Source organism: Anneissia japonica, unplaced genomic scaffold, assembly GCF_011630105.1.
Source record: "Anneissia japonica isolate Jap-2015-1 unplaced genomic scaffold, ASM1163010v1 scaffold287597_len576451_cov177, whole genome shotgun sequence".
NCBI lineage: Eukaryota > Metazoa > Echinodermata > Crinoidea > Comatulida > Comatulidae > Anneissia > Anneissia japonica.
The window spans coordinates 199,128-212,261 of record NW_022745867.1 but is presented as its reverse complement, the minus strand read 5'-3'; the positions used below and the strand labels follow the sequence as shown (position 1 = coordinate 212,261).

Genomic DNA, 13,134 nt, shown 5'->3' with positions numbered 1-13,134 from the left:
CATTTTATAAGAACACTGAGGCTGAAATTGTTTAAAAATTAAGAACAAAATAAGAACAAATTGAGGCTGAGGTAAAATTTCAAATGAGGTTTATATTTTTAAAAACCAAAATATGATCTGTACATTATGTGCAGTAGGTGTGACGACTGTAATACCCTCTAAACTATAAACTGACATTTGGGGGCCATTTTTTGTGGGGTCACTTTCACCTACATTCCAGTACAGTGCATACTGCCGTACAATTAAATAATTTTTGTTTAAAAGGTGTGTAAACTAAGAACAAATTAAGAACATTTTGAGCCTGAAATCGGCCAAAAAATGAGAACACTGAGTCTGGGCAAAATTTTACTGGTTCTTATAAAAAAAAAAAAAGTGTAATTTGTATAGTTAGCTCGGATTGAATTGTATTTTAAATGTCTTCAGGCTTGTTCATTTTATTACTACATAACATCTGTTCAATGTCTACGAAGGATGCATATTGTTCGTAGAGAGTTCTTCATAAATATAAGGTTTGTTTCTAAATTGCCAAGAGAGTAACATTTTTTTAAGCAAAGAAACAGGACCAGAAAACAAGAAACATTTCCTTGGTGGTAAAACAGTCAGCTAAGTTGCATATTCACTGCAACAGAGAATAAGCTGGTTGTGGCTGAGTGGGAGAGGGATGGGAGTGTTGTTAAATTACCTTTCTATCATTCTGTATTTTTGTCAACATTAGAAACCCTTCTAGGTGATTTGCAAAAATTGCAAATCATCAGTTGCTTAATGGATGTGTGTGTACTGAGGAAAGAGAAAGTGGTAGAAGGTGTCATCCTATATACCATTTTCGCTAAATTTAAAATGAAAATTTCTGAGAACTACTGCTGGAGCCAGTGAACGACCTTCTTGTTGTAAGGATGCATAAAACCTGCAGTGTTTTTGGATGTCAAAGTACTCCAGAGAAAGTTTGCGCAGGCTAAAGCCAATGAGAAATGTGGAGTTAAGGGGTGAGCTGTTCCAGGTGGTTAAAAGATGCTTGCCTTTTAAATCCTTGGTTGGTCAGTTGACAAGATTTTAACTTTACAATAAAAAAATCAACTGTCTAACAACTATATGTAAGCCTACTGTAGCTAGCATCATCTGTTCTATATTAAAGTCTAGTGAAAGGAATTGTGAAACACCAAGAATTTCCCCCCTCAAAGTCTGAAGACTTTATCAATAGTTGCGATTGTGAATTTTGCAGTACAGTGCGAGAAAATTCCTATTTTCTGAATTGTGTATTCCTTATGGTACTTTAGCTTGCATTTGTGTGATATTTTATACTCTACAAGCTTAAAAACATCTCTTTCGAAGGCTGTTCAATTGTTTCTCATATTTTAGACCTCCAGCTAAAACACAAGTAGAGCAGCAGTGGCATTAAACAAGGAACCAAAAATCTAAAAATATCTTTCATGGTTCAGTGAACACTGAGTTACATTGCTCTCAGGACAGTGATAAAATTTGATGTTTACAACCCTTGGCCCAGGTATGTAAATAAATTATAAAAACAAGTCAAATCAAAAAATTTATGCAATCGTTACTTGATTTTAACTGTATGTACTCTATTGTTAATTGAATAAGTACCCGCCAAATTGCAAAGAGAATGAAGAGTAAAATTGTATTTTCTTAATGTTTAAAAAAATCATGTAACGATCATTTGAATTGTTTCGCACGAAAACCAAGAGAGTAAATGATAGATCGTCATTTCAAATGTCTGCCATGTCAACATTTTGTTCTTGGAAATTATGTTATGTTTATAGTGCTACATATTTTTCAACCATTTCTTTTTGGTATCTTATAATATTCTATAATGTTGTGAGTTGGCCCAGAAATGTGGGAAAGGATTTTTAAAGCCATTCATACTTCCCAGTGTACAGTAGTACAATATTAGATAGAAGTTTTTAGAGTGAAAGTGAAAGTGAAAGAAGTGGACTAAAATATATAGTATAACTAGCTAGTTTCATTCAAATATGTATATTCAGTAGCAGCATAACTGTAGGCATGAGCAAACCCACTTGGGACAAATACTTTTAGAATAGGCAACGTTACCATGTTATGTGCATAAGGCTTTTATTTACAGTACTTAAACAAATTCTGACTCTTGGCTTGACAATTTACAGCATATTTATTAACAAATTGTTGGTGCACAAAGAGATATCGAACAGAAAACGAACCGCACTGCATACTTCCAACAACTGGAACATGTGTTTGTGCACTGTACTTGCAACTCAGTTATAATCAAAGTTCATACACTTCTAAATGCTTATTAGTGTAGCAAGTTGTTTATTTATTACAATATATAATCAATAATAAATATATTATTTAGGGCAACAATTCCGCTATTTATTGATGGGTTCCGACTAAATTGTAACTCCGATTTAAAAGGAAATTGGCCTACTCAATATAAAATTTATTTTCTGTAGTAAAGATTGAAAATACTGTAAATCCTTAATTGTTACATTTTAGCCAGATCTCTCATAGGTGTGCATTAGACCTATATCAGGTATTTATTTTCGCACGATATCGTACCTGTTACCAGCCATTCGTCGGGGCTCGCTGCACGTGGTCTGTATACAATATAAATTCGGACTAGTCTAGTCTATAAATAATGTAACAGACATATTCAACGACTCAGGCGCATCCCTATCATGATTAGTTGAGTTGCACGACATAAGATGTCTGGACATGTATTCTATATTCCGTCAGAATTAAGATCTGCAAAACAGGTAAGCCTACAAAGGTACGATACAGTATGGTCGCCCAAACAACGTAGTAAAACACAGTCCTGTCTTCATGGTTAAAGCAGCGTTTGGCTGAGAAGGGGATCGTGAGAATCAAACATACCTTAGAATTGTTTCCTTACAGCTTTTCAACACTCAATAAGAAAACGATTAAAAGAAACTCACATACAAGAATGTTTACTTTATTTGAATTTCTCCATGTCATACATTATTGACATTTTTGCTTTGTAAAAAAAAAAAAAATTGTTTGTTGTTGTTGATAATCTCGCTCATGACCCAGCACCTCAACCGCTCGATCGATAGACCATGATTGTGACTTTAAGCAGTAGCAATTCAACTGCAAGTATTGCCAGATGTGTACTGATTAACCCAGATCAGTCCTGTCTAATATTCACGGTCACTTGAGGGATGCATCACCTGAAGGATGGTTTAACCACCCCCTCTCTCCCCTAGCATGTATCCTGACACATATTTAAAAAAAAATAATCAACAACAATTTAAACACGGTTTGCAATAATCTTGGTTGCCATATTTTAGTCACGGCAGAAAAATCCGAAAAAAATAATTCCGTGATATTAGGCCAAAAAAAAAAAAATTCTGTCTCTGGTCAGCGCACGCGTCGATTTAGACACTGTGCGTCAATTTTTTTAAATTTTTCACCGGACATACAGCAATTTTGGGGTGCGGCTTATCCATTCTAGATTTGGCCATTGCTAGCCCAATTAATTATCCTAGGGTAGGGCCGGTTTGTAGGCTTAGTATTTGTAATTATACTCACTACAGTGCATGCTGTACTAGGATTCCTACTACGATTTCTACGACATCATTCAAGCAATAGTTTGGGTTGTCTAAATCATTCATTCATAAAAAAATTTGAAACATGCTGTTCGAAAACTACCAAACTACTTTTCGCGAATTTGGTCCTGGGTCACGTGAGCAGCTTCATTAACGAATGTCGCAAAACATACGTGGGCAGGTTGTTGAAACTTGCTGTTTGACGTTCCAGGTTCCCGGTGGCTTGTACCGTTATAGAGAGAATGATCCGCTAAAATTTCAGAATAAAAACTTGTGAAATTAATTTATGCTATAAAAACACAAGTTTTCTTGAAGTTGTAATAATTATTTTACTTGAATTTGACTTTAGAAAGGCATTCGTCATCTGTGGATGCGTAAACTTTGTATCACACGATATTTTCTCCACTTCTGTTTTTGTTTATAAAACGTGGTGCATGATGAGTGCGTGCTTCGCACAATGGGCTGTAAGTAGTCATGACTTAGGCCAGGAATTACCAATATATTAAGCTTAATACGACTGTTATTAGTCACCATAATAATAGAATGATTGTTTAAAATAGATAAATATACTCAATAAGTATTTTATTTTCTTAGATTTTATTAAACTAAACTGATGTTGAAATTTTAACGTAGCACGACCGTCTAGCATGAAATGGGGATTTCCTCAGAGCAGAATACTTGTTTCATTGTGTTAGCCTGAAGTTTACACGCATTTCCAGTTGTTTGTCATCTTTTTCAATAGAAAAAGATGAAGTTTGTAACATTTGTAAATAAATATGTCAGTGTTTCAAAATAATTAAAAAATTAAAATTATGGGAACGGTTTGGGGCTTAAAAAATAGATGCGGCTTATACATAGCTAGGTGACAAAAAAAACATCATGATTTTTCGCGTCTTAATTAGAAGTGCGGCTTATACACAGGTGCGGCTTATACACCGTAATATAAGGGACCTTTTGGCATTTTATCGTGCGATACCGTAGCTCGGCGAGTTTGCGGAGCGTGTAAGTATGTGATGAAAGTCCGTCGTCCTCCCCAAACGGGTGAGCGACATTTGCACCCGAGATCGAAGAAAGTCACGGCTATGGTGGGATCAACGGCCGTCGGATTTTTTCAAAGCGTACCCATTAATGCTGATAATGATGATGAATTAAGACGGGCCCCTTGGCAAATAAAGCGAAATCGAGGATGTGGAATGTGGAAGGACAACAATGTATAGCATTAGCAGAACATAAAAAAGATACTAAAAACACCTTTTCTGTACTTCCCATGCTTTTCAAAAAAAAACAAAAAAAAAAAGAAAAAAAAAACCAAAAAAAAAAAACCGCATCGCCGCATCAATTCTGTAACTTTATTCTGACCAGAACCAGAACATTTTTTTTTTTTTGGCCTTACAGGTGCACTTTATTTCTCTAAGGAGGCAAAAATAGTATTAAAAAAATTTTCCTGAGAAATGTTTATTAAGTAGAATTGACTGATTAATTTCGTAGAATAATCCTAGGCTAGCCCTCAATTTAATGTTTGGTTCAAACAGGTGTGCTGAAGCTATCGAATGTACCTCCAGATGTTTAGCAGAGTAATACCTGATTGATTTTACACAGTGTGTCTGTACAATCATTTGAGCAATAAAAGCACATCACCACTGTGATTAAGTTACAACTTAACATGAACATGGATTCTGTATACATGTTTTATGACATTTAATTTACCTTGAACATAATTTATTAAACTTAAATTTATTATTGATTCTATTTTAATAATATTAATGTTTCATACACATTTAAATAAGACTGGAAGACAATATGAATAATAAATTAACCATTAATTTGTAAGAGGTGAAACAAAAACTATATTAAAAATGCAAAAATATTCTTGAATAAAGACAGCCATTTGTTATTCCAGATTTACACAGGGTCCATTTTTCCAGTTGGATCAGTGATTTGTTGTATCTGCTTGTCAAAATAGATTTTCACTTGCCAAAAAAAAAAAATTTTTTTATTGCTTTTCATTAATAAAAATTACAATATCTTGAAATAATCAGATTTATACAACTGGAAGATGGTTTGTGCAAAGGTTGGTGCTCCTTGTGACTAGGATTATACAGTACCGTTCATAAATGCTGCACGTTTTAGACGCATCTGACGCATCCTGAATTCGTCCACGATGCGTCCTGAATACGTCCGAAATCTGGACGCGTCTAACGCTAATAACGGTTCAGACAAACTGTTTATTTGACGCAGGCTTCTCAAATTAACAATTAATTAACAAGTCATCGTCAACGCAGACCAAACTACAAACAAGTAAGGGAGTGGTAATCAAATGAAACAGACACTCAACAATATTCTACACTACTATGGGAACCTCTGTACATGCACAGCCAAATTCCCGTTGCCAATGGTGACTGTCTCAGTTTAACAAACCTGTTATCTTTTAGGTAATAATAGCACAACCGCGCCTCTGATAAGAAACCGGGTCGCTTGCTTGAAACTTGAGTCTCTTGTCTGTGATTTCCTCTGCAAATCCTCCTAATTAATGTACTTGTCAATTGCAGTCCCAGCCCCCCAGAAGCCGGGTCAACTCAAGAACTTCGATGAATCCAATCGATGTTCGCCCATCGGACGGCCTGTCTAAACATGTTGTTTGGTGAACTATGAACTCGCCGTAGCACATGTTTTCATCATGACACCACGGCGGCAGCATGGATTCTTACTGCACCGACTGTCTGCATAAAAATACCTAATATTTTACACTAGGGCCTAGTACCTGGAGTATAATTTATCATAACATAATATACTGCAGTACCACTGTACTTTATTATAAATTGAGAATGTGAGAAAATGTGAGAAAATGTGAGTACTTCTGTAATATTAAATAAATCGTCAACTGCCGAGCCCGAAATCGACTGCATCTGTATGCTAGGCTACTATCATTTTGATTGTATTGATCGTCAGTCAGCGGAGGAAAATGACATTTTCAAATGATGTATGACTCAAAAACAAAAGTAACTGACGGAATTTTAGGTTTCCCTGTTACAACAACGACACATACGTACGCATCCATTGTGTACTACAGGGCTTGAATAGGGATTGTTAATTTGACGTGATCGACATTGATAAACAATTTCGGGTAGACGCGAGTGCGTCTAAATAACAATGTTTAGACGGTGTAGGCCTTGAACGGACGCGTCATGGACGCAAACAGGACGAAAACTGGATGCGTCTGTTGCGTCTAAAAATTTGCATTTTTTATGGACGGTACTGTAACTCTCATGCTGTCTACTTTTACCCATGAGTTTGTATTGTTTAACAGGCTGTGAAAGCCTTCAAATTCAAGCCCTGTTTTTGCCACATGCCTTTAGGCCTCTTTGTCTAGAACCACTGGTCACAGGCCATTAAGTGAACCTTTGGCAAAAATAAGGGATTGAATTATTTTAATACTTGGATAATAGAAACAGCCGATTTTTCTGACGAAGATTATACCTAAGTGAATCCATTGTGATTGAAGTTGGCCAGTTTGCTGATAGAAGGACCCCACTGGAAATAGGACTACAGTATCTTAGGTTGTAATTGGTGTTCACAAAATACATTACAGTAGGTTTGACTTTAATCCAGTGTGATAAACCCTACAAGTACGCACATTTACAGCTCAGTGTTGGCTTTTGAAAATCTATGATTCATGTATTGAATGATTGAAATTTATATTTTAATCAAACTATAAATATTTAATAAACTTCATTTGAATTATTTTAATCACAAATATCAAATACTGTAAGACAAACTGTCAAGAAAAAAATGCTTGTGCTTTGGAGATTTAGGCAAGCAATCTTATACTGCCTATGAAGTTGCTGTTGCATTCTTCATGTCCTACTCTCAAGTACGAGTCTTTTATTTCAAGTATTGCAAATGCCATGATTTTCTATCGCGACTAAAAAAACTTATTTAGTCTTTTTGTTTATAATGTGTCACAGTGCCACAAAGATTATTTGGATATTCAAGAGTTGTTGCTTGGATGAGAATGACATTTACAAAATACATCTGGAATAAAGCCATTGATTTTGAGAGCCAACATCAATGACTCCTCCAATATCAAGGTCATTGTTATGATAAAAGGCAAACTTAATTAAATTTTGTTTTTAATATGTTGAAAGATAAAGTATATATTAGCGTCATTCATCATATTAATGATGTTATACCTTTGAAGGTTTCTATATTCAATACTTCTTAAAAGCGTCTGTTGTTGTGCACACGTTTGATGTATATTATATGTGTCATACATTTGGTTTTGCATATTATGTTATGTACATTGTGATTCATATTCCTACATGATAGTATCAGCTTGTTTTGGTTTCTTCATATTTTTTCCATCACCATATTAACAATCATTTTATGTATTCATACTAATTGAATAGTGTTTAGATTTTAGAAAATTAAAGGATTGTAAAAAGTTACTGTAACACAATCAAGTATCTGCCATGAATAAGGACACTTGGTGCATTATCGCCTGTGGTCATTGGGAACTTTATTCACATCATACTGCCATGCACTAGGTGCAACTTTCTCCATTCCCTCGGAAATATTCCTAGCTGTGCACCTAACTAATAATACTATTAGCATCAGATTATTTCAATCCCAGGCATCCAGGGGTTCATATTCCTTGCTAAATACATGTTTATGATCCTTTCTCAAGCTTGCTTACGATGGATAGTTAAATAAAAAAAATCAATTGGTAAGAAGCCAGAAAAATTTAATAAAACTGTTTACTACACATTGGATGAACATTTAGTCATGATTGATTGATAGGTTGTCAGACTTCAGAAGACTTGCATTAATTTATAATTCCTTTGAACTTTCAACTTGTTTAATGTTGGGTTGCACCATTTGGAGCTGTATTAAGCTGCTCTAGAGCAGAAGATAACTTGCCCTAAAGATGTGGTTGGTACATATTTAAAACTTGATTTATCATCTGGGTATAAACGAGTGTGTCTTGCTTGATGGATGAAGATTCAAGAATATAGAAGCATTAAAGCTTAATTAAAAGATAGGTACAGATTAAAAACAGAGTTAGTAAAAAATAACTGACTAGTTAATACATATACATACATGTATTATATATATATATATATATTTTAAATTTTATTTTTTTTAAATTTATTTTTATTTTTATATATATATATATATATTTAAAAAAAAATATATTTGGCTCTTATTTTTACTGAATGCATTTGAATTGATGATGGTCAGAGCAATCTCACCAAAATGTCAAGGCAACCATAATTTTTCACATGGTGTTCCAAAAGATTAATGATTTTGTGATCCTGATATTATTTCTTAAATTTGAAAAGTATAAACTCAAACTACAAGTTGAAAATAATTGAAATTGAATAGCACTCAATACACAGAATTAATATCATGAATTGTATACTGTAGGCAACTTTTGAACTTATTTACAATTGACCGTTCGTGGAAAACGATAACAGTAATTTTTGAACTTCAGTGTCACTAGTACATGCATGTTTGTAACAAATATTCTAATTTTTCTGTTAAGTTTGACACTCCAGAAAGATTTGTTGGCAATCTGCTAATTATGCCTTTAATTGGTCAGTCTCCTATAGAAACCATCAATTTCTTTTTCTTTTCATGAAGCCGTGTAAAACTTTATTATCTTGTATTCCTTGATGTTCAATATATTGTTAGTATACTGTTGCTTTATATTGCTTATAAACTTTGATTATGGTTACCATAACATTGCTTCGTATACCCTCATATTATAAGTAAGAAAGCCCAAAAGTGAAGTCTTAAAAAAAGAGCCATGAATTGAAAAAAAAGGTATGGATGGATAGCACATCAAATTAACACTTTACTGTATTGTGTGCTGGATAATTCTAAGCAAATCAACAGTATAATAACTCATATATAGTCAAATCATGATAGATAAAAATCAAGTCATATGTATTTTGATAAATCTATGAATCATTTTTAACGTAAAAATGTTAAAATTGGTATCTTGTCCACAAATTTCAGTGTTTTAGGCAAGAGCACATACAGCAGAACAACAATCAACATTAAGTCCTTAGAATCAATGGCTAAATTAGGGATTCCATGTCAAGTCTGTTAAAACTATTTCCAGCATAATTTGGCAATGCATTTTGCCAACACATTGAACATGACAGTCAGAAAATTAGTGCCAACCATGTACAGAGCCATTATTTTCTTACAGGATGAAAAGCCTAACATCATATCTGAGAAAAAAACTAACAGGAGTAATGAAGATATGCGAGAACAAAATATAGCAATGCATACAGTATTAAATAGGTTTCAGTAGTACATCCAAACTCCACCGTACGATATCAGAGTTCTTTTCAGGATTAAGTAAAAGCATTACAGATATTTGCATGTAATTGGCATATATGCCGATCACCAAGTTTGTGGGCACAAACTGCAGTGCATTATATTAATGTAAAGGAGATCATTTGTTTGCATTTTATCTCTGTGGAAAAATCGCACTAAAACTAACAAAAGAGCAAAAAATACCATGTGTCTTCAGCATTAAAAAAGCCAAAATATCAAATTTAAAAAAAAAAAAAAATTGAGGCCCGTAAAAATAATGATATGTTCGGTGAAAAGAAAAAAAAGTTTTATTTGGCCTAAATTGCCTGGCAGTGACAATTAAAAGGTTTTTTTTTTTTAAAGAAAAATTTTTAAAAAGTTAAATGGTAAAGGTAAGTTTAAAGAGTTTCTTTGTTTGAAATACCTTCAGTAGGTATAGCATGTCTAGGGAAATAGGAAGTCAAACTACATGCAATTTCAGTTTCGTACCTGTGAGACCTTAATGATATCTTCTTTGAAATAATTTGCATGTGTTAGAACAATATTTTATCTTTCTGGATTTATTTTATGGTCATGGCATTTCAAAATTCCAAGTTTCACCTGGCAAAGTAATTTATATGGTGAAGTAGAGAGTGAAATTCCTGTCTATACAGGTTACGTTACTGTCAGCCGCATTTAAGCGACTTTATCTCATAACTGTAAATTTATCGTGTTTTTTCTGATTATAATTGAATAGTTTTCATAACTGCTCTACCCATTTTGATTCCTGATAATATAGCGGCAATTGGTAGCTTTAGAAGTCTTGACATCTATCGCCCCCCTCCCCACCCTTTCAATCAGGGTAGTGTGTTTAATTAAAACATCTTTATTGTTATTTTTAGAATTCCACCATTTTTGCCTTATAGTTAAAATGTTTTGTTTTTTTTTTGTTTTTTTTTTTCAGATTGTTAACACTTTTAAAATAATTTTTAAAAATTTGTATTTTATGATAACGTTATTACAGAAGTCAATATCAGATGGAAAGAAATTCATCATTAGATTGATTTTGAGAAACACCCCTGCTAATTTAATGGTATGCATCCAACCTTGAGCATGGAGACGTTATCATGAAAGAAAGCATTGCGATTAATAGTTGGTTTCCCTGCTATCTTACCGCTTACAACTGACGAATAATAAAAATGATATAAATTATCCTAATGCACTTAGAGTGTCCTGTGTCTTGTAGACAAGATTAGCTGTATCACAACAGTGATGTTGTAATAATAATGGCTGACAATACTAGTAACAATGGTGATGACATTGGTGAAATATTGCTAGCTGGCTTGTTGTCTGCACTGATGATGGACTCAAGTTTTACTGGCCCATCTGATCGAACATTCTTGTTGCAATTCAATCCTTTATTGCTTCTAATGTCATCTTAAAGGCTAATATCTACTTAAAATTACATTACACAAAATACATAGTAACAATTGATACATCGAAGGACATAAAAGTGAATGAAATGTCTTAAGAGGGTGGAGCAGGCTAGATTATGCGATCTGATTGATTGATTTTTTGGTTTAAAGTGTTTCAAATTTGCTCTGGCTTGCCATAATGAGGGGGTCAGTTAAAGGGAGTTGACAGACCTGGTAAGATAGAAAATACAATTCAAAGGAAGTACTGTGTATTGTGAGTATGATAACATTGCTGCAGCAGTGTTTAAAAGGAAGAAAGTTTAGGGGAAAATTTGTTCCCTCTTCTCATCAGCCCTTTGTATGTTAATACCTCTAAGGCCAAATAAAATTAATCGTTAGTTTCACGTCCCCGTCTGCACCGATTTTTGGAGCCGCATAGATTTTTTTACTATTTGCTATTTTTTCATATATAACAAAAAATGATTGTTTTTCCGTGAAAAAATGAAATTTCTCGAAGTTTTTTGGTGGGAATACAGCAGTCGCGACGGCATTTCTATGAATTTACCAACAGCGGCTGGATTGATAAGACTAGTAGAAATACAGCCGTTGCGACGGCATTTCTATTAATTAATACAAACGGCATTTCTATGAATTTACAAACAGCGCTTGGATTGATAAGACTACTCTGATCGTCGTCTCTCCACTTGCGCTGCACACACATGGTTTGGGGTTTTTTCGTTGATTTGATTTGACAGGTCTCTTGTTTTGTTTTTTTTGTGATGCGAGGATGGCAGACAATGGAGGAATAAGCTTCTTATTCTTCCAAATGTACGACAACTATAATCGTCAAATTAACGATATGGTGGTTTAAGCGTGTGGGCCAAGGATATCTACATGTACCAACATTGACAACAAGGCATCGACTTTTCATCATGAAAGATACCAGGTGAGTCAACCTTCTGGCGATCATCCATCCGTACTACTGTGTATGCCAGGCCTCGCTTGGGCCTAGCCTATCTAGATTGACACAGTACGGGTGAGCAAAGTATTATTAAATTTAGTACCGTTGCGGATTCGGCTAAGCAGAACAGAATTATTATGGTGTGGTAGATCAGTGTACATATATCCAGAAGTTTGGACCCTGCTACCCCTAGGCCTATTCTAATTTCTATATCTCTAGTTAAACACACTAGCCTATGACTCAAATAGTGTTTCATCAGGCTAACAAGTACAGTAGCCATACGCTAGCTACAAGCTAGTTTGAGGATGATGATTGATGTGATATACCACACTACTGTACTTGGCCTACTGAGCTACTACTACTACTGTACTACTAACTACTTTGTAGTGCTGTGTTGAAGGTTATAATTATTATTGTACAGTATAATATTCAATTAATATGTTCAAATAATATTATTGTATAATATTATTTGAACATAAAACATTTTTTTTCCCCAGGTAGACGAATGAAAGGAAGCACCACCACCTCCTATCAAGAATGATGGTGTATCAATGTCATGCCAATTTCTGCAGTTCGGCACCCTTGTCTCCATCAGTTTTTATTCACTGCAACTTTTGTACTAAGTATTTTAATAAGTACTATTATAAATAAAAACTCAAGAGAAGTGTCTAGCGTTCTCAAAATAATTTTTATTGAACATACAAATATTTTGGGGTATCACTCTTCATCAGGTATAGGTATACTGTATACATATTTTATTTTATTTTTTAATTATTGTCTATCTTTTGTATAGAATATTCATTGTAACACTTAGTTATAGATATGTTGTCGATGCCTTCCATGTCAATTGCAGTAATTCATAGTACTTCTCTTGTACATCCTAGTAGTGGTATACTTAAAATTC

General features: G+C 34.0%; 1 protein-coding gene across 1 annotated transcript in view; it reads left to right on the top strand.

Moving 5' to 3' along the window:
- Positions 1-365: 365 nt before the first annotated feature.
- Positions 366-13,134, top strand: part of LOC117120066 (GREB1-like protein) — a 56,370-nt gene continuing 43,601 nt past the window's right edge. The window contains exon 1 of the mRNA XM_033265074.1: positions 366-1,501. The gene's annotated coding sequence lies outside the window, so the exon portion shown is untranslated. The remainder of the gene's footprint in view (positions 1,502-13,134) is intronic.